Source organism: Lactuca serriola, chromosome 4, assembly GCF_051521515.1.
Source record: "Lactuca serriola cultivar US96UC23 chromosome 4, Lser_US96UC23_V15, whole genome shotgun sequence".
Taxonomy (NCBI): domain Eukaryota; kingdom Viridiplantae; phylum Streptophyta; class Magnoliopsida; order Asterales; family Asteraceae; genus Lactuca; species Lactuca serriola.
In genome coordinates, this window is record NC_136411.1 from 83,734,236 (window position 1) to 83,756,212 (window position 21,977).

The 21,977-nt window shown below is 35.5% G+C and overlaps 1 pseudogene; it reads right to left on the minus strand.

The window, feature by feature from the left end:
* Nucleotides 1-1,955: 1,955 nt before the first annotated feature.
* Nucleotides 1,956-21,695, minus strand: LOC145098566 (metacaspase-4-like; annotated as a pseudogene).
* Nucleotides 21,696-21,977: the final 282 nt, after the last annotated feature.

Below are 21,977 nucleotides of genomic sequence, written 5' to 3' on the forward strand. Positions count from 1 at the left end.
ATTATGATGATTAGAAGGTGTTAGTGAACTAATTACAAGGTTTTCGGTTGATGATACTTGAGATAAAATTTTGAGTGTTCGGCTAAGAAGTGTAGAATCAAGGGAAAATCAGTCAAACATATATATATATATATATATATATATATAAGAGATTGCGGCCGAGAACACCTTTCGAGGAGATAAGATCTTTGGGTTTGCGGCTGCGAACTGTTTGCGGTCAAAAGCGAGTTCACAACCGAGACCACTTACCGAGATCATAAGATGCGAGTTTGCGGTCGAAAGCCGTTTACGGTCTGAAGGTTTATTGCTTATGCGAGACTTCTCGGATTAGCACTACACTTCTAATTTAAGCAATACTTCAAATAAAAGGCTTTTAAACACATAAAGGTTATAACTAGCCTTAATAAGAAAAATCCAAACAATAAGTTGGACTTTAGTTGACTAAGGTCGACTTTTTACAAAGTAGAAAATAACGGGATGTCACAAAGTAACATTAGATGATCCCCTACTTTCTTTCAAAATAGAGTAGGATCAATGGATCCGTGTTTAAATTTAGAGAGTTGCAAGAAATTGGTAAGAGTTGCATACCATGCTCGATGTGCTTTTTTAAGCCATAAACAACTTTATCGAAAATATAACAATGATCAGGGAATTTATCATTTACAAAACCTGGTGGTTGTTCAACATACACAGTCTCTTATAATACGTCATTTACAAAAGCATACCTAACATCCATTTGATAAACATCGAAGTCCCTATGTGCTGTATAATCAAGAAATATTCGAACAGTCTCGAGTCTCACGACAAGAGCAAAGGTTTCATCATAGTCAATACCTTCTTGTTGAGAATATTCCTTAACAACCAATCTTGCTTTGTTTTGAACAACATTACCTTCTTTGTTTGTTTTATTTTTAAAAATCCATTTTAAGCCTATGACCGAAACATCATCATGTTTTGGAACTAGTCACCAAACCTTATTTTTTCGAATTTATCAAGTTCAGATTGCATGGAAACAATCCAATCAGGATCTTCTAAAGCAAGCTTAACTATTTTAGGTTCTATTTTCGAAATAAAAACATTAAACATGCAATATTCTTGGTGTACATTTAGTACCTCGTTTATAGCACGAAGTTGCGCCCTTGTCAAAACTCCAGCTTGAGGATCACCAAGAACTTGTTCTCTAGGATGATTTTGTGTCCATCTGTCTAGTGGTGGATATGCAGGATCAAAATCCAAAGGTGCATCTTCGAACATTTCATTCTCTTCAGAACCTTTACGTGCATTAGACACATTATCAGACACATCATGAAAAATGTCAGTTTTTTCATTAGAAACATTAGGTGTTTATCCATTCCTCCCCCCCCCCCCCTCGACAATTGGATTTGAATTGTGATGCTCCCACTCGACATCAACATTTTAATGTCCATGCTCCCCTTCGAATGAATGGTTAGATGGACCATGATCCCCCTCCATATTAGACTCATTGAAATGATTTTGTGATATCGAAATCAAGCACTCCTCCTCCACTTGATCACCTTGCAAAACAGGTTGACGTTCAATATGCACTTGAGAGTTTGCGGTAGAATGAGAATCATCATTTTCCCTAGTCACTATCGAACCATCAGCATGTTTCGACGCTTCAGGAATCCGATTATCATCTGCATGAACTTCTGCATCGATTGCCTTGTCTGGAACACCAAAAATTAGTTCATAGTAAAGATCGAAATAATTAGTAATTGTAGACTCATCATTTGGTTCTTTAATGATAGGCTTCTATTCAAAAGTATGTCCAAAACATTTGACATATTGATCATTGAAAGTTAGATTGAATGTTTCTTCAATCTTCATTGTTCGCTTATTCAACACCAAATATGCAACTAAATTGTGTGAATATCCCAAGAAGATTCCTTCATCAGCTTTGGACTAAAATTTCGAAAGGTTATCTCTGAGATTCATTATGAAGCACCTGCAAACAAAAACATGAAAAAATTTCACATTTGGTTTTTGATTGTTGATGATTTCATATGGGTGATGTTAAAATAACAATGAATGAATGATCGATTTTGAGTGAAACACGTTGTCGAGACTGCTTCTGCCCAGAGATATTGAGGCAAATTCACATAGGTTAGCAATTTCCTTGTTGCTTCGTATAAAGATCTGTTTCTCCTTTCGACAACACCATTTTGTTGTGGGGTGTATGGAGAGGAAAAATTATGTGTGCCTATTTCTACCAAAAATGAATCAAGAACTTGATTCTTGAATTCTAAGCCATTATCGCTTTTGATCTTTTGAACTTTCTTTCTTAGATTGAGCTCAATGTTCTTGATAAAATAAATCATCACCTGGGCAGTTTGTTTCAGAATTCTAACGAAGAAACAAAACCCAAATGAACCTTGAAAAATCATCAACAATGACCAAGATGTGCCTCTTCTTGTTGAGAGTCTCAACAATCGAAGGTCCACAAAGGTGAATGTGAAGAAGTTCCAGTGGTTCGATGATCTTGGAGTCGATGACTATAGGTTGAGCTTGACGGTGTTGCTTTCCCTGTTCACAAGCTGCAAATAACGAATCGTTACCAAGTTTTAAACAGGAAGGAACCCTTGTAGAATGGATGAATGGACCAATCGTAATGGCTCTGATACCAATTGTTGGAATAATATTCCTTAATGATCGATAGATTCAAGCAGAAAAACAATAAATGAAACAATAAAGAGCACAAGAAAGGTTTGAATGATGTCGAATGATTAAACTTTGACACCTCAGAAGAGCTCGATTAAGAACTTCGACTGTAGAGGTGTTTTGGGTTACAATGCAAAAGATAATCAATGACTAGCGTACTAAGGCATACATGCATGCACTATATATAATACGTAACCCTAATCTATAATCACGGTTGGACAGGCCCAATACCGGATATACAAAAGAATAGCCCATGACGCAACACATAATACCCAACAATGTCCTTGAGAGCTTCCTTCAACTTCATCAGGAACCAAGTACAAGAGTCGACATTATTTTCCACGTCCATAGAAAACGCTATAGGCACAATTTGGTTGTTTTCCTCCGTAGAAATCACTATGAACATTGTTTATAGGTAGTTCTCTCTTAGAGGGACACTACCTATAAAGATGATAGACAGAAAGCAACCTATAAATGCATGAACATGCATTTTTTTTTTGGAAAACATAATAATAAAATGTAAAAAGATTATAAATTATAACTAAACAATTAAAATTTGGATCAAAATTATTTTACCACATCCAATAGCCACAAAACATAGTCGGAAGTTATCGATAACATCGATTTTGATGTTCATGTAACTATGAAGGTTCGTACGCCCGAGGTTGTGTAGGTAAATAAACAAGTTGGTAAAGCTTTTTTCTTAGTCGTTGTCTGAGAAAACTCATATTCAAAGAGTTATAATAGAGAAGTATGGATGACCTGAAGTAATTTAATAACTAAATGGAATACCACATGTTATATATTGAGGAAATATCTAATTTTTTTTATGTCTGGAATGTGTGTCAATGGCTCTGGAATGTCTGTTCTACATGTACCGTTTTGACTACCATACTCCGGAATTAACTTTGTTAGTCTGAAATATGCGATGTTAGATTCTGAAATTGAAACAACACCTATCAACAAATGCTCTAGAATAAATAGTGCTTCTTCAAAATGCCCTATTTTAAAGAAAGTGGACAGTTTTCTAAAATTGATAAAAAAATGATTATTATTAATAAATTACGCATTTATAAGGGTCAGTTTAGTTAATTTCCTGACGTGCTAAACCAAGTTGAGGATCATGACGGTCTAGAATTGATTTTTTTTTCAAAAATAATGATAGCCTTAACAAAAAAATATAATGTTGATTTATAAGAAAAATATTATATATATATATATATATATATATATATATATATATATATATATTTATTTATTTATTTTTATCAAGTTTATTTTATACTCTTATAACGTTTCAAACATTTTACTTATGATTTTTTTATGTTTTTTTGCATTGTTTTTACAAAACGAATAAAACTTCAAAAAAGTTAAAATTATTTCAACGCGGTAAAAGCTTTACCAAAAAGCATTTCTAAGTTGTAAATAATAGTTATAGATTTAGATAATCCAATTTTTTATTAGATTAAAAAAGAAAATAGTGTTTGTTCATGTTTTCAGTTTTTTTAAAAATTTTGTTCGTTTTCGAGTTATATGTTTTCCGTTTTGTCTATGTATAATTCGATACCTGCTTCAAATTTTGATTATCCTATATATTAATCATATTACAAGATATAATTCATAACTCATTTATATTAGTTCTGGTTACATTTAACAAACATTTTTATATTTTTTTTTTATAAAAAATATTTATAAAACTAATAAAACTATATCTTTATCTGTGTTATAATTAAATATTTGTATTAAAAAAATAATAATTATATAAATTTATCTATTTAAAAAAAAAAAAAAAGGTAAAAAAGAAAACATGATTGGAAGTCGTCAAATTTAATGAAGTTATGAAATATGGTTACAGTAGCCATGAAATCATTAACAAATATAAACAAAAAACATCATAAAAAACATTATAAAATGTATTGAACAAAACATTAAAAAAATTATAAAAATTTTAAGAACCTTGCTAAATATACTTAATCTGGAAAGTTTGTGATGTATTTGTTAGTTTTATTATATTTGAACCTCTTTAGTCTTTATGTACATCGTATAGGGGCCGAAATTAGAATATATGTACATATTATAGGGGCCGAATATGAAAAGTTCTTTATTTCTTAGCGTGTTTGGTGTAGAATCAAATATAGTAAATTGATACGGTACGCACGGATATTATTATGTGTTGTACGTGTCTTACGTGTTGTATGGTAGGACCAAGATACCAACAACATGAATGTTAGGGGGTGTTTGGCTTAGCTTTTTAAGCCAAAAGTCCTTTTTGGAAAAGAAAAAAAAGATAAAAGATGTTTGACAAACTAGTTTTAAAAGCCACTTTTGAAGTTTTTACATAAGGAAAAGGAACTTTTTGAAAAAGTCAAGAAATCCTGACTTTTTTAACTTTTCCAAAAAGAACTTTTGAGGTTTGAAAAGCTAAGCCAAACACCCCCTTAGTGTGGGCTGAAAGCAAAGGATAAAAGATATAATTAATTAAGATTACCAGTATTTAAATAGTAAAACACATAATAAGGGCATGCTTGGAAATCAAGCGACATTTTTTTCTCCTTTTCCATTAGTTGGAACATAATTATATCGAGGGATGAGATTTGGAACCGGAATCGGAATCGGACCGGAACCGGAACCGTTAGAACCGGAATATATAGAATCGGTTCCGGTTCCGAGTTTAAAAATTGGTTTTATCCGGGTTCCGGGTAATCCGGGTTTGGGTCTATCGAGTCCGGGTAAATCGAGTCTAAAAACCAGAACCGGTGTTTGGAACTGGAACCACTTTTAGGGCCATAACCGGTTTTTGTGAAACGTTTAAAAGATGCATATCTCATTCATTTCAACTCCGATTGACATGCGGTTTTTTCCAATATTTAGTTTAGAGTTTGTACATGATTTTAGACTATAAATTTGTCATTTTTAGTTTTATATTTATTGACTTATAGTCCCCCAAAGTAGAGATACAAGGCTGAAAGTTTTTAGTTTTTCAGTTTTTTGTATTCGGTGAAAGTTTTAAAACATGCATTTCTAATTCGTTTGAAATCGGATTGACATGTGGTTTTTTTCCAATTTGTAGCTTACAATTTGTACATGAGTTTAGACTATAATTTTGTCATTTTTGGTTTAACATTCAATGAATTACAGTCCTCCGAAGTCGGGATATCAAAACTGAAAATTTTCAACTTTTCAGCTATTTGTTTTTGTACTTTGTATTATGTGAAAATGTTAACACATGCATATCTCATTCGTTTAAAATCGGATTGACATGTTCTTTTTTCCAGAGTGTATTTTAGAGTTTGTACATGATTTTAGACTATAATTTTGTTAATTTTGGTTTCATATTCAATGGGTTACATTCCCTCAAAGTCGGGATATCAATATGAAAATTTTCAAAGTTCAACCCATTAAGTAGTAAGTAATTACAAAAAAATTCCGGTTTTTCTGGGTTTTCCGGTTCTAAACCCACTTTATCTGGTTCCAACCTACCCACTTTGATGTTTCCGGGTTTTCCGGTTCTAGACCCACTTTACCCGGAACCGAACCGGAACCGGTTCCTATATACCGGTCCAGTTTTCGGTTCTACAAAATCCTGTTAACCGATTCCGGGTTTTCCGGGTCCGGGTCCATCCAGTCCGGGTTTGGACCCACTTTCATCCCTAACTATATGGGTAATTGTTGGAGTTTACTTTTTATTATATTTTTTAGCTAATTTTATAAATATATGTTCAAAAAAGTTGGTTTTTAAAGGGAAATATGCATAAAAATTCCTATAGTTTGGTTTTATTTAAAAAAAAAAAAAGAAAAATGGGTCTTGACTTTTTTTTTTCAATTTAATCATTGGAACCGGCTATTATTTGTAATTTGGCTTAATTTTTATGTTACCGCAACACAATAAAAGGTTTCGATTATTAAATTGTAAACAAAATATCAATGATGATTTTTTTTATCAATAGACCAAAATACGAGTATTTTTTTTCAATGCTTAATAATTTTTAACCTCAAGTCTATCTATTTTAAGATTAAATTATAATATGTTTTTGCTAAACTAACCATTGTAATCTATTCTTGCTAAAAAAATAAAATAATATAAAACCCGATTAAAATTTAAAAAAATATTTTTATGAAATTGTAACAAACTAAAAATCATACTAAAATTTTCATTTTTCAAAAGCAACCCAAACACCATAATTGTTTACAAAACATTGCTTTAAAAGTTTAAGTCGTAAATCAAAGTATCCCAAAATCCAATAACATAAAATCTGAAGGAATGTGTATGATCACGCATTTTCTTTCCTCCGATCCTTTGAAGTACTTGAAAAAAGAAATTGAAACGATAACCCAAAGCTCGGTGAGTTCCCGCAAAGTACGACCACACAACATAACAAACAACAACATGCATACATGAGCCTTCAGCATGACTGGACTTGTAACGCCCGTGTTTTAGGGCTAAGCATTAGTAGATTATGTAATAGTCTAGGTCAACTATTGTAACTCTTTTTGAAGTAATAAAGATGAAATATTTGAGTATTATGTGAATTATGTGCTTATTTATTTGTTTATAAAGATATAATAAAAATAAGTGTCAAAATTAAAGTTTTGAATAAACCCGATATCAATACATGAAGTGGTAGTGGTCATGACAAGGATTCCAGACACATAAAGAACACCGAAATCCGAGATATAACAAAGTAGTTATGACCTGTCGAAGTTTCGCGACAGAACCGGCACGACACCGGGAGACGTAAATAGTGAATTTACGATAGAGCGACTTTTAGCCTTAGCAATCTAAATGAAAGTCGTTGAATATGTTAAATTGAGAGCATCCATGAAAAGAACGCCCGAATCTAACTTCGTATGAGGAAGTTATGATTTTTCGAAGTTTCGGCTTAGCAGTGTACATCCCGAAGTTCAAATATTAGATCAAGTAGTTTTTAGCCGATATAACCTAAATGGGAATCGAAGATCTCGTTAATAGTAGCGTAACGATAAAAAGACAGACGAAAACGGACGTCGGATGAAGGAATTATGAATTTTTAATGGACCAACCTTGTCCCGGCCTGTTAAAAATATAACTTTTAAAATAAAGTCAAAATTAGCCAACGGAGTCTAAAGGAAAGTTGTAGAGTACGTTCCTGCCTACACGTGGATATAAAGAACGTCGAAAACGGATCTCTTATACAAAAGTTATGAATTTTAGAAGTCGAGTATGCGATTTGCGAAGCTGTTGCGAGATTGATGATGTGACGCGATCCCAGCCGTCCCTTGTTGCCCACGATTCGCTTTGGATGGGTGACACATCGCACTTTGGACGCCCAACGTAAGCTTCAGACGCCTCGCGTACGAGCCTCGCACGCCCAACGTTCTACCCTTCCTCGATCCACAAGCAGCCATGTCGCCCCAGCCTTTTTCCAACGCGTGTCTCGTACGAAGCCACCTTACGCCCAGAGTACCCGAGGACTACGCCCAACGTACGTCCGTGGTCTCGCTGCTATAAATAGAGGTCGAGGCCTGCCATTCTTTTCACACCAAAACCTCTTCTCTCTCTCACTACTTTCTCTCTTTAAGCCCCCTACCCCCCTAAAGCCTAGGTAAACCCCCTAGCACCCGAAAGAAGCCCCAAGGCTCCCGGAGTCCTGAGAAAAAGAGCCTTTCGGTTTGGAAACGGTGCTCCAAGCAAAGCCCGGTTTTCGAGAAAACCCGTTGTAAGTGAGCTACACCTACACTATTTTTAATATAGCTTTTAATTACGTATAGTACCATTATTAGGACCTTACAATAATTATTTAGGCTATTATTATGAGTTATATAAGTGTTGTTATAATATCTTTTTAACCACTCGCGGTATGGGGAATCTGGTTTAAAGGGCCGCATAGAGTTGTTGGATTTCAGAAGTGCTATATGCCAAAATGGTCCTGCCCTCCGGTGTTTTATGGTTGGCCCCTGTTTGTACATAGTGGGTGAAGAGTATTGTTTAATGCTTATATAATAGTAATAATAGCTAGACTATTAATTAGTCTCGGTGAATATTAGACTAAACCCTAGTGGTAATGATACTAGGTTTTGTCGAAGGAAATTGTTTTAAGAGTAACGAAGTGCTGTCCAAGTTCGGAATCACCACCTTAACGGGTGAGTGCATAGTTACTTTCATCTTACACATAGATATGAAGTATTTTATATAAATTACGTTCTATGTGTGCATATTATCTGTATACTTGCTATCTTTGCTAGATGAACGATTTTATACATGTTTTAAATGATTTAAATTGTATATGTATTTTATATCTACAAAATGTGTTGGGTAAAACATGGGTAGATGTAATAGTTGTTGTGTGATCAAATAAAATAATGAGATGCCTCGATGTTATTGATTATCTAGTCATCTAGCGGAGTATAGATGACGACCACAGACTATTCTAGACAGTCCAGTGGAACGCTAGCAGACTTGCAACCTGTAGGTGTTTATTTGAACTGTATGCTCACCAACAGTACTCCATCCCCCACATGGTTGCCTTATTTTGACTTGATTGCTGAGGGACCCCCAAAGCATGTGTTGTCACCTCGATGAAAGTCCTTAAACTAGGTCCCTTGTGTTAGATGTTTTATGGACGTAAAGTGAGGACAACGGGAACGGGTAATCGAATTTGTTTGGTTTGATAAAGTTGATAAACTTATTTATTGTGGGTTGAAAACCCTATGTGCTCACCAGGCTCCCAAGCCTGGCCCACTCAACTTCTTGTATTACAGGTAGTGGCACTCGAGCATAGATGTGATGTTTGGATAAGGGATTACGGATTATAGGTTTGTAGATATGAATAAATGATGTAAGGCTTATATTGTACTGTTTATGCTTTTGATCTGTATCAAACATGACATCCCAAGGTTTTTAATGAAATACATTTCTTCAGAAATGCTTTGATAAATCTTTATCATATTTTATTTTAGGAACAAATTCTGTAACACTTTTATTTAAAATGTTACTCTGGTTTTCAAATAAAGCATAAACAAAATCGGTATTTTCTGGTCGTGAAAATGGGGATGTCACAGGACTGCCTCGCAGACTATCTGGACTGCTTTCAGCGCCTTCGGCCTGACTGGATTGCCTCGCAGACATTCAATCTATTCGGGCCACTTTGGGTATCTTGGCCTTCAAAACCAGTTGGTCCGGCTCAACCCAATGAACCATAATATGTCGACAATACAATATCAAACAATAATCAACAAACACAGGTAGTCCTACAGATCTACCAGTCTAATCACAAAATTAGTGAATACATATTCTCAACATAACAACACACAATAAAACATGATACCAAATCCAATGAGTCGGCCTTTGTGCCTTCGACCCATAAGTACATTGAAGAAAACTCACCTCTCTACCCGTCACCTATTCATCAAATAGTGACCAATCTCAATTACAACTCAAAATACCCAAAATACCCTTAGTTCAAACTTCGTCAAATCCTGGTCAAAATCAAAAAGTCAAAAGTCAAACATGGTCAACACAGCTGAGTATGCTTAGCGTACTCAGAATATACGCTTAGCGTACACGAGTTTGACCAAAAAAATGCAATGTTGACCTGGTACGCCCAGTGTACCATTTCGTACGCCCAACGTACGCTGCCTTCACTTAATCCATCTATTAAGAGCTTATTTCCTTAAGCTCTTTCGTTCGATTCTCAGATCTAGCCCTAAACTAATGTCCTTAACCATAAAGTTTCCAACTTTATGGTATTGCATGGCTATTAAGTGCCCAATAACAAAAGCCCTAACTTCGTAACTCATTAAGACAATCTGGATCATGCATGGAGGGAAACTAACAATCAAGATTGCATTTTTATGACCTTAGGTACTCCAAAGCGTCTAGAAGGACAATCTATTTGGATTAGACATATATGTATAATCATTTATGATTAGACATATATGTATAAACATGTATAATCATATATGATTATTGATATTGCCATATTTATACATTTATTTATGCAGTATTTCAATACATTTGAGCTATAATTTGGGTAAATCTTAAGATAATGTTATTTATTAGTATAAATTTTATTTTGGCAGTTAAAAGAATGCATTTACAAAAAATTTATTGGAAGACTTGGAAGTCAGAATTCATTAGAGAAACAAGATTAGAAGAGATCTTTAGCATAATTACAATTAATAACTCGGTTAGCTTGTTTTCAATCATGTGGATGATAGTTTTCTTCGTTTTAATTGTTTTCTCTTCCATAATAGTATGCTAAAAACCTCAACTTTCATTTAGGGTAGAGAGCCTTTGAAACTATGGGTTGATTCTACGATTATGGATTTAATTAGCTGGTTATTTATTATATTAGCTTGATAAAGATCCTTATGTGTTAAAGTTTAATCTTTTCTATTTATTTTTGAACATTGTTAGGGTGAGATGACTATTCTATCTTGACTTGCTTGAATCATATGAACTTACTGACCATTAGGTTTATATGACTAGGACTTTGACCATAAGCCTAGGGTTAAATATAAAATTGGGCAACTTTAATTTGTAAGCACATGTGTAATGACCATTTACATATTAAACTGAAATTATGACCATTAATGACAATTTACAATTCAAGTCAAGTATAATTCGAACTAAAAGCTGGATTGTTAAATTATTTGTTCACCTGATCACAAAGCTAGTAAATGTACTAAATCATAGGATAGAGAATATGACCATTATTGTCTGTCACATTAGAAATCGGTAACCAATGAAAATTAAATCCATTGCACAATCATATGAATCAACCATAGTGAATTAGCTAATCAAACCTACATGAAAGTTCTCTTTAGATTTAGTTTTCTATAATTGTTTTTCTGCATTTCTTAGTCTGTTTTTATTCTTTAAGACATGTCTTAAGTTTTCTGAACTTGAAAAATAAGAATCCTCCCCTTTTGCATTTCTTTATTCAATAGTAGATTGTTTATTAAGAATCATTCACGTTCCCCAAGTGTTCGACAAACCGTACTTAATAAATCTAAATTGCCAAACGAATAGGTATACTTGCCTAGTTGTGAAGTGATTTCAGAGAGACTAAGTGCAAATTAAAAGTATAAATTTTATATAAGAAATTACCACATTAATTATACCTCTCCACCATATAATCATTTATTATTAGGCATACCTTGTTGTTGTCGGTATACTAGAGCGTTAGAGCGGTATGTGACTGATATTGAATCTCAAGATCTCTGTTTTTTAGAATCTCAAGGAAACTGTCCCCTGTATATGTATATGTATGTGTGTGCGTGTCTATATATATATATATATATATATATATATATATATATGGGTGAGATCCGTTGAGAATTCATAGTTTCCTAAAAATCTGATAACTAAAGGTGGAACGTTATATCAAAATGAACTCATTAATGGGATCGTCACATTACCAATATCATTTAATGTTTAATTTTCTGTGTTATTATAAATATTAATAAAAATGACTAAAAATTAACATTTTAAATCAAATTTCAGGATTTTTTTTATAAAAATCATAATTTTCGATTTTTTTTAAAAAAAAATGCCTATTTTTAATTTTTTTTAGAAAACATGAATTTTAAAAAAAATTGAAAAAACAATGTTTTTTAAAAAAACTACAATTTGTTTAAAAAGGTAAACTTTTAAAAATTAGTAAATTAAAAAAAAAGCTATAATTATATTAACCAAAAAATCAACGTTTTATATGAATATATGCATATTTTTTCAAGTGCATATATTCATATTTCTTATACTATAATATTCGTAAGTAAATCATAAAAAAACTCATATGTGATTCACTGACAATTTACATATGAATTACATGTGATTCATATGTGAATTAAATGTGATTTACATGATATAATTCATATGTGAATCACATGTGATTCATTTGTAATTTACATGTGAATTACATGTGAATCACATGTCACTTACATGTGAATCATATGTGATTCACTTGTGATTTATATGTGAATCACTACACACTTATAGTCTTGCTTCAAATGAATTACTAAAATATTATACCATTTCACACAAATCACATGATGCATATGTAAATTACATGTGAATTAGATGTGATTCAATTGTGAATTACTTGTGATTAAATGTGAATCACATGTAATTCACAAGTGTTTCACTTTTGATTTACTTGAAAATCTTTAAAAAAAATTGAATTTGTACAGCAACCACAATTTTATCCATTTTTTCTTTTCTTAATGACAAAAATGCATTTCATGTCTAAAAGTAATTGCTTATCTTATTCAGATAGTTCATTGAGTCCAACAAAAAAGTAAGTTTGTGTTTATACATCACTTACATGGAACCTGTCTAAGAGGACTTTCATGAACTTCTTCTACTTTAGACTGGAATCCTGACCAAATATATCAAACAATTTTGGTCTCACTTTCCCGACATCTATATCGTCTCTCCCGGTTTTTTGCTTGAGTATTTCGATTAGGGTTGAAAAAGGAAAATATTTTCTCTTAACTTCATCATCGCCTTCATAAGTTACTTCTTCTTCTAATTCCTCTTCGTCCTCGCGATTCTTATGGTGAAATGTCGAAGGGAAGTGAATACTCTGGGATTCTAGTGCACCTTCTGTGGTTTTATGCAAAAAGCTACTTAGTTTAAAACCTGATTTGCTTCCTTCGTATTCTTCTAGATCCTTTTTGTAGCTCTCATCGATCTGTTCTTTAGCCTAGTATATTAATCCACCACTGTGACATGAATCTAATATAATAGTGATTCTACAAACATGGGGAACTTTGTCTAAAAGGTCCCTGAAGTCGTCATCTGTAATCACGCGCAAGAATACAACATGAAATATGGTTATCACAAGTGAATTCCCTCTATCATAGAAATGAATATATGTTAATGAATTCATGCAGATCTAGTATGTGACATCCCCAAAATCACGGCCAGAAAAGACCGTTTTAATTTATGCTTAAAAATAATTTCAGAGTAAATCCATTGATTTAAAAGAGTTGCAGAATTCGTTCCCAAAAACAAAATATGATAAAATAATATTTACCAAAGCATTTCATAAAGGAATGCATTTTCATTAGATATCAAAACTCGGGATGTCATGTTTCGATACAGACCAAAAAGAATAAACGACAAATTACAAGCCATACAACAGTTATATACAACTACAGGCTTATAAACAAAATAACTTGATGATTCATCCATTTTATGCCCTCGCGCCACTTCCTGTAATACAAATAAAACTGAGTGGGTCATGCTTAGGAGCCTGGTGAGCATATAGGGTTTTCAACCCACAATAAATAATTATATTTAATTTCACCAACCAACAATAACCCGATTACCCATTCTCGTTATCCTCACTTTAGTCTTTCGGTCAACGATTGCCTTTGGTTATTCAATTAACCTCTTATTGTCATCAATTATTAATTCTGAAAGTGGAATCATATCAGGAACTTCTCCCATGAACTTCCTCAGATAATACACATGAAAAGTGTTATGAATCCCATTCAGTTCTTCGGGTAATTCGAGCTTGTAAGCTTGGTTCCCAACCCTATGAAGAACTTTAAACGGTCCAATAAACCTTGGACTCAACTTTCCCCTTTTACCAAATCTTATAAGTCCCTTCCACAGTGAGACTTTAAGTAAAACCGAATCTCCAACTTCAAAAGTCATCAGTCTTCTTTTCTTGTTAGCATAGCTCTTTTGACGATCCTGAGCTGGTAACATTCGCTCCCTAATTATTTTCAACTTTTCTGTAGTTTGATGGACTATCTCGAGTCCCATAAACTACTTTTCCCCAGCCTCAAGCCAATAAGACGGCGTACGACATTTTTGTGTGTACATAGCTTGATAAGGTGCCATCTTAATGCTCGAGTGGAAACTATTATTGTAGGAAAATTCTACCAAAGGCAAATGTTCATCTTAGTTGCCTTGGAATTCCATGGTACATGCTACCAGCATATCTTCAAGAGTTTGTATCGTTCATTCACTCTGACCATCAGTTTGTGGATGGTAAGCTGTACTCAAACACAACTTGGTACCCAATTCCTCTTGTAGACTTTTCCAAAATCGCGAGGTGAAATGGCTGTCATGATCTAACACAATCGTTAACGGAACACCGTGAAGCCTCATAATTTCTTTCACGTAAGAATTCACAAGCTTATCCATAGACCATTTCTCATTGGCTGCTATGAAATGCGCACTCTTAGTGAAGCGATCAACGACTACCCAAATCATGGCGTGACCATTCTTTGTTCTGGGCAGTTTAGTGACAAAATCCATAGCAATGTCTTCCCATTTACCCATAGGCGCAGGTAAAGGTTCTAAACTCCCGTATGGTTTCTGATGTTGTGCCTTAACTCTTGCACAGGTCACACACTCGGCCACATACTTTGCTACATCAATCTTCATCGTCGGCCACTAGTAGTAGGGTTTTAGGTCCCTATACATTTTATTGCTGCCAGGATGAATTGAGTACATGGTTTTGTGAGCTTTTTCCATTAGAAGATCTCTTATTTCTCCTGACTTAGGTACCCAAATACGATCTTGGAATACCTTCAGTTCATGACCGTTTGTACCAAACACCAATGTTTTGCCCAAACGTTCCTCCTTCCAGTCATTCTTTTTAGAAGCTTCTTCTTGAGCTTTCTTTATACTCTCCTCAATTATCGAGACAACTTCTATTCTCAATGCTCTTGGCCTTTTTCTCTCAAGATTGACTTTCCGACTGAGAGCATCAGCGACAATATTTGCTTTACCGGGATGGTAAAGTATCTCACACTCATAGTCCTTAAGTAACTCTAGCCAGCGTCGTTTCCTCATATTCAATTCTTTCTGACTAAAGAGATATTGGAGACTCTTATGATCAGTGAAGAGTTTACACTTCGTGCCATAGAGGTAATGCCTCCATATTTTTAGAGCGAAAACTACCACTGCCAACTCCAGATCGTGAGTGGGGTAGTTCTTTTCATGGTCCTTCAGCTGTCGAGACACATATGCTATCACCTTTTCTCTTTGGGTCAAAACACAACCCAACCCAACACCAGACGCATCGCTATATACAGCGAAGTCTTCAACTCCATCGGGTAGAGAAAGAACCGGTGCCTCACATAGCTTCTTCTTTAGCAACTCGAATGCTTCTTTGTGCTTATCACTCCAAGCATAAGTCGCTCCTTTGTGGGTAAAAGCTGTTAGTGGAGTAGCGATCGAAGAAAAGCCTTGGATAAACCTTCAGTAATATCAGGATAATCCCAAAAAGCTTCGGATCTCCTTGGGACTTTTCGGTTGTTCCCACTTCATCACAGCTTCAATCTTCGTTGGATCAGCCATTATCCCTTCTTGGTTGACCACGTGACCCAAGAATTAGACTTCTAGAATCCTAAAATCACATTTGGAGAACTTAGCATACAGCCTCTCCTTCGTCAAGACTTCCAACACTTTTCGCAAGTGTCTGCCATGCTCTTCTTGGCTTTTCAACTAAATCAGAATATGATCCATGAACACTATCACAGATTTATCAAGGAACGGATTACAAACCATGTTTATTAAATCCATGAATGCTGCTGGAGCATTGGTTAGTCCAAACCACATAACCAAAAACTCGTAGTGTCCATATCGTGTTCTGAATGCAGTCTTCTTGATATCCTGCTCCTTCACCTTCAGCTGATGATATCCTGACCTCAGGTCGATCTTTGAAAAATAACTTGAGCCTTGTAGTTGATCGAACAGGCCATCAATCCTCAGCAACGGATATCTATTCTTTATTGTTGCCTTGTTCAACTCTTTGTAATCGATGCACATTCTCATACTTCCATCTTTCTTCTTCATGAATAACACTGGAGCTCCCTAGGGTGATGAACTAGGTCTAATGAAACCTTTGTCTAATAACTCCTGAAGTTGCATCATTAGCTCCTTCATCTCTGTCGCTGCTAGTCGGTAAGGTGTTTTTGCTATTGGCGTTGTCCCTGGTAACAAGTCTATTCTGAACTCCACTTGTCTATCAGGCGGTAATCCGGGAAGATCTTCGGGAAATATTTCCAGATAATCACACACGACAGGAATGCTCTGGATCTCCTTTTTCTCCTTCTTAGCATCGATCACGAAAGCCAAATATGATGTACATCCTTTGGCCAAACACTTTCTGGCTTTCATTAGCGAAATGATCCCAAAATTTACTCTGCGTTTGTTCCCATACACCATAAATGACTCTTTCCCTGGCAGGTTTACTTTTACAATCTTTTTCTTGCACACTATTTCGGCATCATTGGCATTAAGCCAATCCATCCCCAGCACGATGTCGAAACCATTTAGCTCAATAGGCAATAATTCCTCGTGGAACTTATTCCCATTCAAGTCAATTAAGATGTTTTTCATACGATGGCTAATATGTATGAACTTGCCACTAGCAACTTCGACTAATAAAGCATTATTTAGTCTATCTACAGGCAAAACTAGTTTTCTACCAAATTCATGCGATATAAATGAGTAATTGGCTCCAGAATCAAACAAAATTTGGGTAGACAATTCGTTTACGAGAAAGGTACCTGAAGTGACATCAGCTTCTTCTTTAGCAGTTTCCAGTGTCATCTGGAAGGCTCTCGCCTTCGGCTTTGGCGGAATGTTGGGTTTTTCTGCCTCCTTCTTCTTCGTACAATCTCTCGAGATGTGCCCCTCCTCACCACACCCATAGCAAACTTTCTTGGTGAGGGTGCATTCATTGGCATAATGCCCTAGCTTTCCACATTTGAAGGATGTGACTACATCTCCGTTTCATTTCCCATGATGCTTCTTCTTGGATTTGTCGCACCATTTCGCTTCGCCTCCTCCACCTCCTCTCGAACTAGACTTCGAGAATTTACCCTTTTGCTGGACCCCGAGGGTCCGTCGAACTTCCTCTTCTCTCCAACCTCTGACCTCTCCAGACCCTTCTCCCTGATCTGGGTCTCAACATTTCTAGCAGCCCAGATGGCGGCTTTGAATGTGGTTGCTTGCTTAACCATATGACCATAGTCCGCTGGTAGTCCGAGGGAAAACTTGTTGACCTTAGAGAGTTCAGTTGGAAATAAATATAGGATAAGCTTCATATTTTCTGTGAAATTAGCAGCGTATTCAGTAATGCTCATTTTTTCCTTCTTCAAATTATGAAACTCATTATTGATTTCCAGAAGGTCCTGCTCGGAGCAGTATTGCAATTTGAGTTGCACCACAAAGTCTTCCCAAGACATCTTACTTGCTTCTCCCTTGGGCATCGAGTCAGCTGACAGCTTCCACCAACTCAACACGCCAGAATTTAACAGAGGGATCGCAAGAGCGGTCTTCTGTCTGCTGCTGCATTTGCAACTCTCAAACATTGTCTCCATTTCGGAGATCCAGTTTATAACTTCTACCGGCGTCGGGCTTTCGGATAGACATGGTGGCTTGGATGCCATGAAATCCTTGTACTTGCACCCACACCCATCAATTCCTCCATCCTGGTTGATTTTCCTAACAATCGGTGGCTTGGCTTGACCAACAGTCCCACTGAAGTTTCCTTCTTCCAATGCGCTTCATTCAATTCAGGCTGTTCAATCGGCATTGAAGGTTCTTCGCAATTCTACCGAAGCAGACGTCTCGTTTCTTCCATTTGACGATCCAACATCATTTGAATCATTAATTGTACCTCAGCCATTGTCATTGGATCAGGTGTTGCTGCTATAACAGGCACTCGCTCAATCACAGATGGTTGATTCCTGTTTTCATCTGCGTTTCCAACGTCACTTCTGGTTCTTACCATTTTGATCTATACACCGAATAAGGTGAATATAGATCCTCAATCAAGATAGATAATTAAATCATCCTTATCACTCTGAAATGTTTACATGCTAGTTCTAATACCGTAATCCTACGCTTAGAATCCTATACACATAAGATCTCAAGATCCGGTTGACATCGAACCATAGATCCGAACAAATAATATCATATATGGCAAACATATAACATTTAGCACATAAAAGCATTTTAGGCAACTTTCCTAAAATAAATTAGTGCTCGTGTCTAAAATATCATGACACTCATCTCACAATCTTCACTTATCATTCTAAGTTTAAGTCTAGAAATCCTACAAATTCCTAGTTCGCTTAAACCGATGCTCTGATACCAATTGTGACATCCACAAAATCACGGCCAGATAAGACCGTTTGAATTTATGCTTTTAAAATTATTTTAGAGTAAATCCATTGATTTAAAAGAGTTGCGGAATTCGTTCCCAAAAACAAAATATGATAAAATAATATTTACCAAAGCATTTCATAAAAGAATGCATTTTCATTAGATATCAAAACTCGGGATGTCATGTTCCAATACAGACCAAAAAGAATAAACGACAAATTACAAACCATACAACAGTTATATACAACTACAAGCTTATAAACAAAATAACTTGATGATTCAACCATCTTATGCCCTCGCGCCACTTCCTGTAATACAAATAAAACTGAGTGGGTCATGCTTGGGAGCCTGTTGAGCATATAGGGTTTTCAACCCACAATAAATAATTATATTTAATTTCACCAACCAACAATAACCCGATTACCCATTCCCATTATCCTCACTTTACGTCCCTAAAACAATATCTATCTCAAGGGACCTAATCTAGGATTTTTCATCGGGACGGACATTACTGCAAAGGGGTTTCCTCAACAATAGATGTCCTAAAGGCAACCATGAGGGGATAGAGTACACCAGTGAACATCAAGCCCACAACACCTACAGGTTATGTACCTGTCAGCGTTCCACAGGACAGTCTAGAAAGAGTCTGTGGTCGTCATCCATACTCCGCTAGATGACTATATTAACAGCATCAACATAGAGGCCTCTCATCATTTTATTACATGACAACTATCTACCCAAGTTTTACCCAACATTTTGTAGATAACAATATACATATGCATACATATGCAACTTAAAAACTGATAAGATATTCATTTAATACTCATTCCAAATATACAGATTCATTCCAAGTAATAGATAATATATATATATATATATATATATATATATATATATACACATAACACATATTCACTAGGAGATACTTTATATCTATGTGTTAGAAGAAAAGGAATATACACTCACTTGATCATAAGATGATCGGACATCACTACGGCTCTAAGAGTAGTATTTCTTCGGTGAAACCGAGAGTTCTTCCCAAAAACCGGGCTTCTTGCGGGTAGAACTTCAGCTCGGAAAATTTATTTCTCGGGATCCTCGGGGCTTTGGGACTTGCTTCGGGTCTCGGGATGATATCAGGTGTTTGGGGGTACTTCTTTGCACGTAAATCGAGGTAATACGGGTGAGAGATGAGTGAATTAGCAACCTTGGTTGATTGCCCCTTCAACTCTATTTATAGGGCTGTTTTCTGGAAATTCACGTCGTGAACAGTACTCCCACGTCGTGGGCATGATCGTCACTACATGCGTCATCACAAGTGGGGTCTGGCAGAGTCCAGGTGACGTCATTTCTGAGTTCATGTTGTGAACACAGTGTTCACGTCGTGAACTCTGACACAATGTCGGGTTTCGTGCCCTGAACTTCAGAAATTCATATATTTCGCATACGAGCTCCGTTTTCGACGTTCTTTATATCCACACGTAGGTGAGATTATGCTCTACAAATCTCATTTAGACTCCATCAGCTAATTTTGAATTTATTTTTATTATATTATTTTTAGTAGGACGTGATAGGAAAACTCCGTTAGAAATTCATATCTTCTTTATCTGAGACCCATTTTCGTCTGTCTTTTTACCGTTGGACTACTATCGACGAGATCTTTGATTCTCGTTTAGATTATTTCGGCTAAATATCACTCGATCTCAAATTCGAACTTTGGGTTGCATACCGCTAAGTCGAAACTTAGAAAAATCATAACTTCCTCATACGAAGTCAAATTTGGACATTCTTTTTATGCACGCTCTCGGTTTAACGTATTCTACGACTTTCGTTTAGATCACTAAGGATAAATATGGATCTAACGTAAATTCGCCTTTACGTCATTCAGCGTCGTGCCGGTTCTGTCGCGAAACGTTGACATGTCATAACTCCTTCGTTATAACTCGTATTTCATCATTCTTTATCTCTCCGGAATCCTTGTTTCGACCGCTACAACTTCCTTCATAGATATCAGGCTTATATCTCACTTTAATTTTGACGCTTATTTTATTCTTAATTCATTAAATTATAATAATTAAGCAAATAAACACGTAATTCACATAATACACAAATATTTCATCATTATTACTTCAAAAAGAGTTACAAAGGTCAACCTAGACTATTACATCATCATTAATGCCTAGCCTAGAAACGCGGGCGTTACATAGCAGTTGCAAATATGAAAGTAATCGAGAACATAACCTTTTTTAGGCATGATCCATCAGTTCTTGACGTAGTCATGGTAATTATTACATATTTATAAAAAGTTTAAGATAATCCATATAAGCATTTGAGAACCGATGATTGACGCACGATAAATCTGAATGCCTAAAATTTAGACAAGTCGTTAGATAATCGGCAAGAACTTTTAACCATTTGGTAGAACTTTAAGTCAAACTACTAAATCACTCATAAAAATTCCTAAATCCATTGATTTTGAGATATATATAATTCACTAAAACAAACATCAAATTCTAATCAACCACAAGTACATTCATCAAAGCAAGTATATACTATTAATTAGGTTGAAGTTGATGGGAACGATATGCTCCTCATATTCGGTATCGTCGTCGTTACCGGTCTCGGATGGAAGGTGAGTGTCGTGTCCGCTGTAATGAATGATGAGGAAGTCACCAGGATCTGCCGATTGGACGAGTTCATCGAGTGCTTGGCGGATGTTACGGCCGGTAGGATGGGTATAGGATTCGTCTCTATTGATAAGGAATTTGATGTCATCTTCGGAGAATCCGTAATGGTCAACCAGACAACAATACATTTTCTTGACACCGTTGATGCATCTGTTGATCTCCGTCTTGGTTCTGAAGTAGTTGCATCCAATCAACATCGCCTTTTTCCCCATTTCTCGATTAACACATACAACTTAATTATTGTGACTTGAATTCGATTGGGATCTGTTTGGACAGTGGGAGTAGGATTTCCACCTCTATTTTGTGCATCCGATTGAAATATGTGGTGATTTTTGTGGAAATCGATGGTTATTATGGTCGATCATCAATCTACATTGTGCGAGCGGTAGATTAGGAAGGATTGTGGGATTGAGATCGAGATCGAGAGATGCTAAATCCATCGAGACGCGAATCAATCGTCGAAGATAAGGAAATGATGTAAAATTGGTCATCGG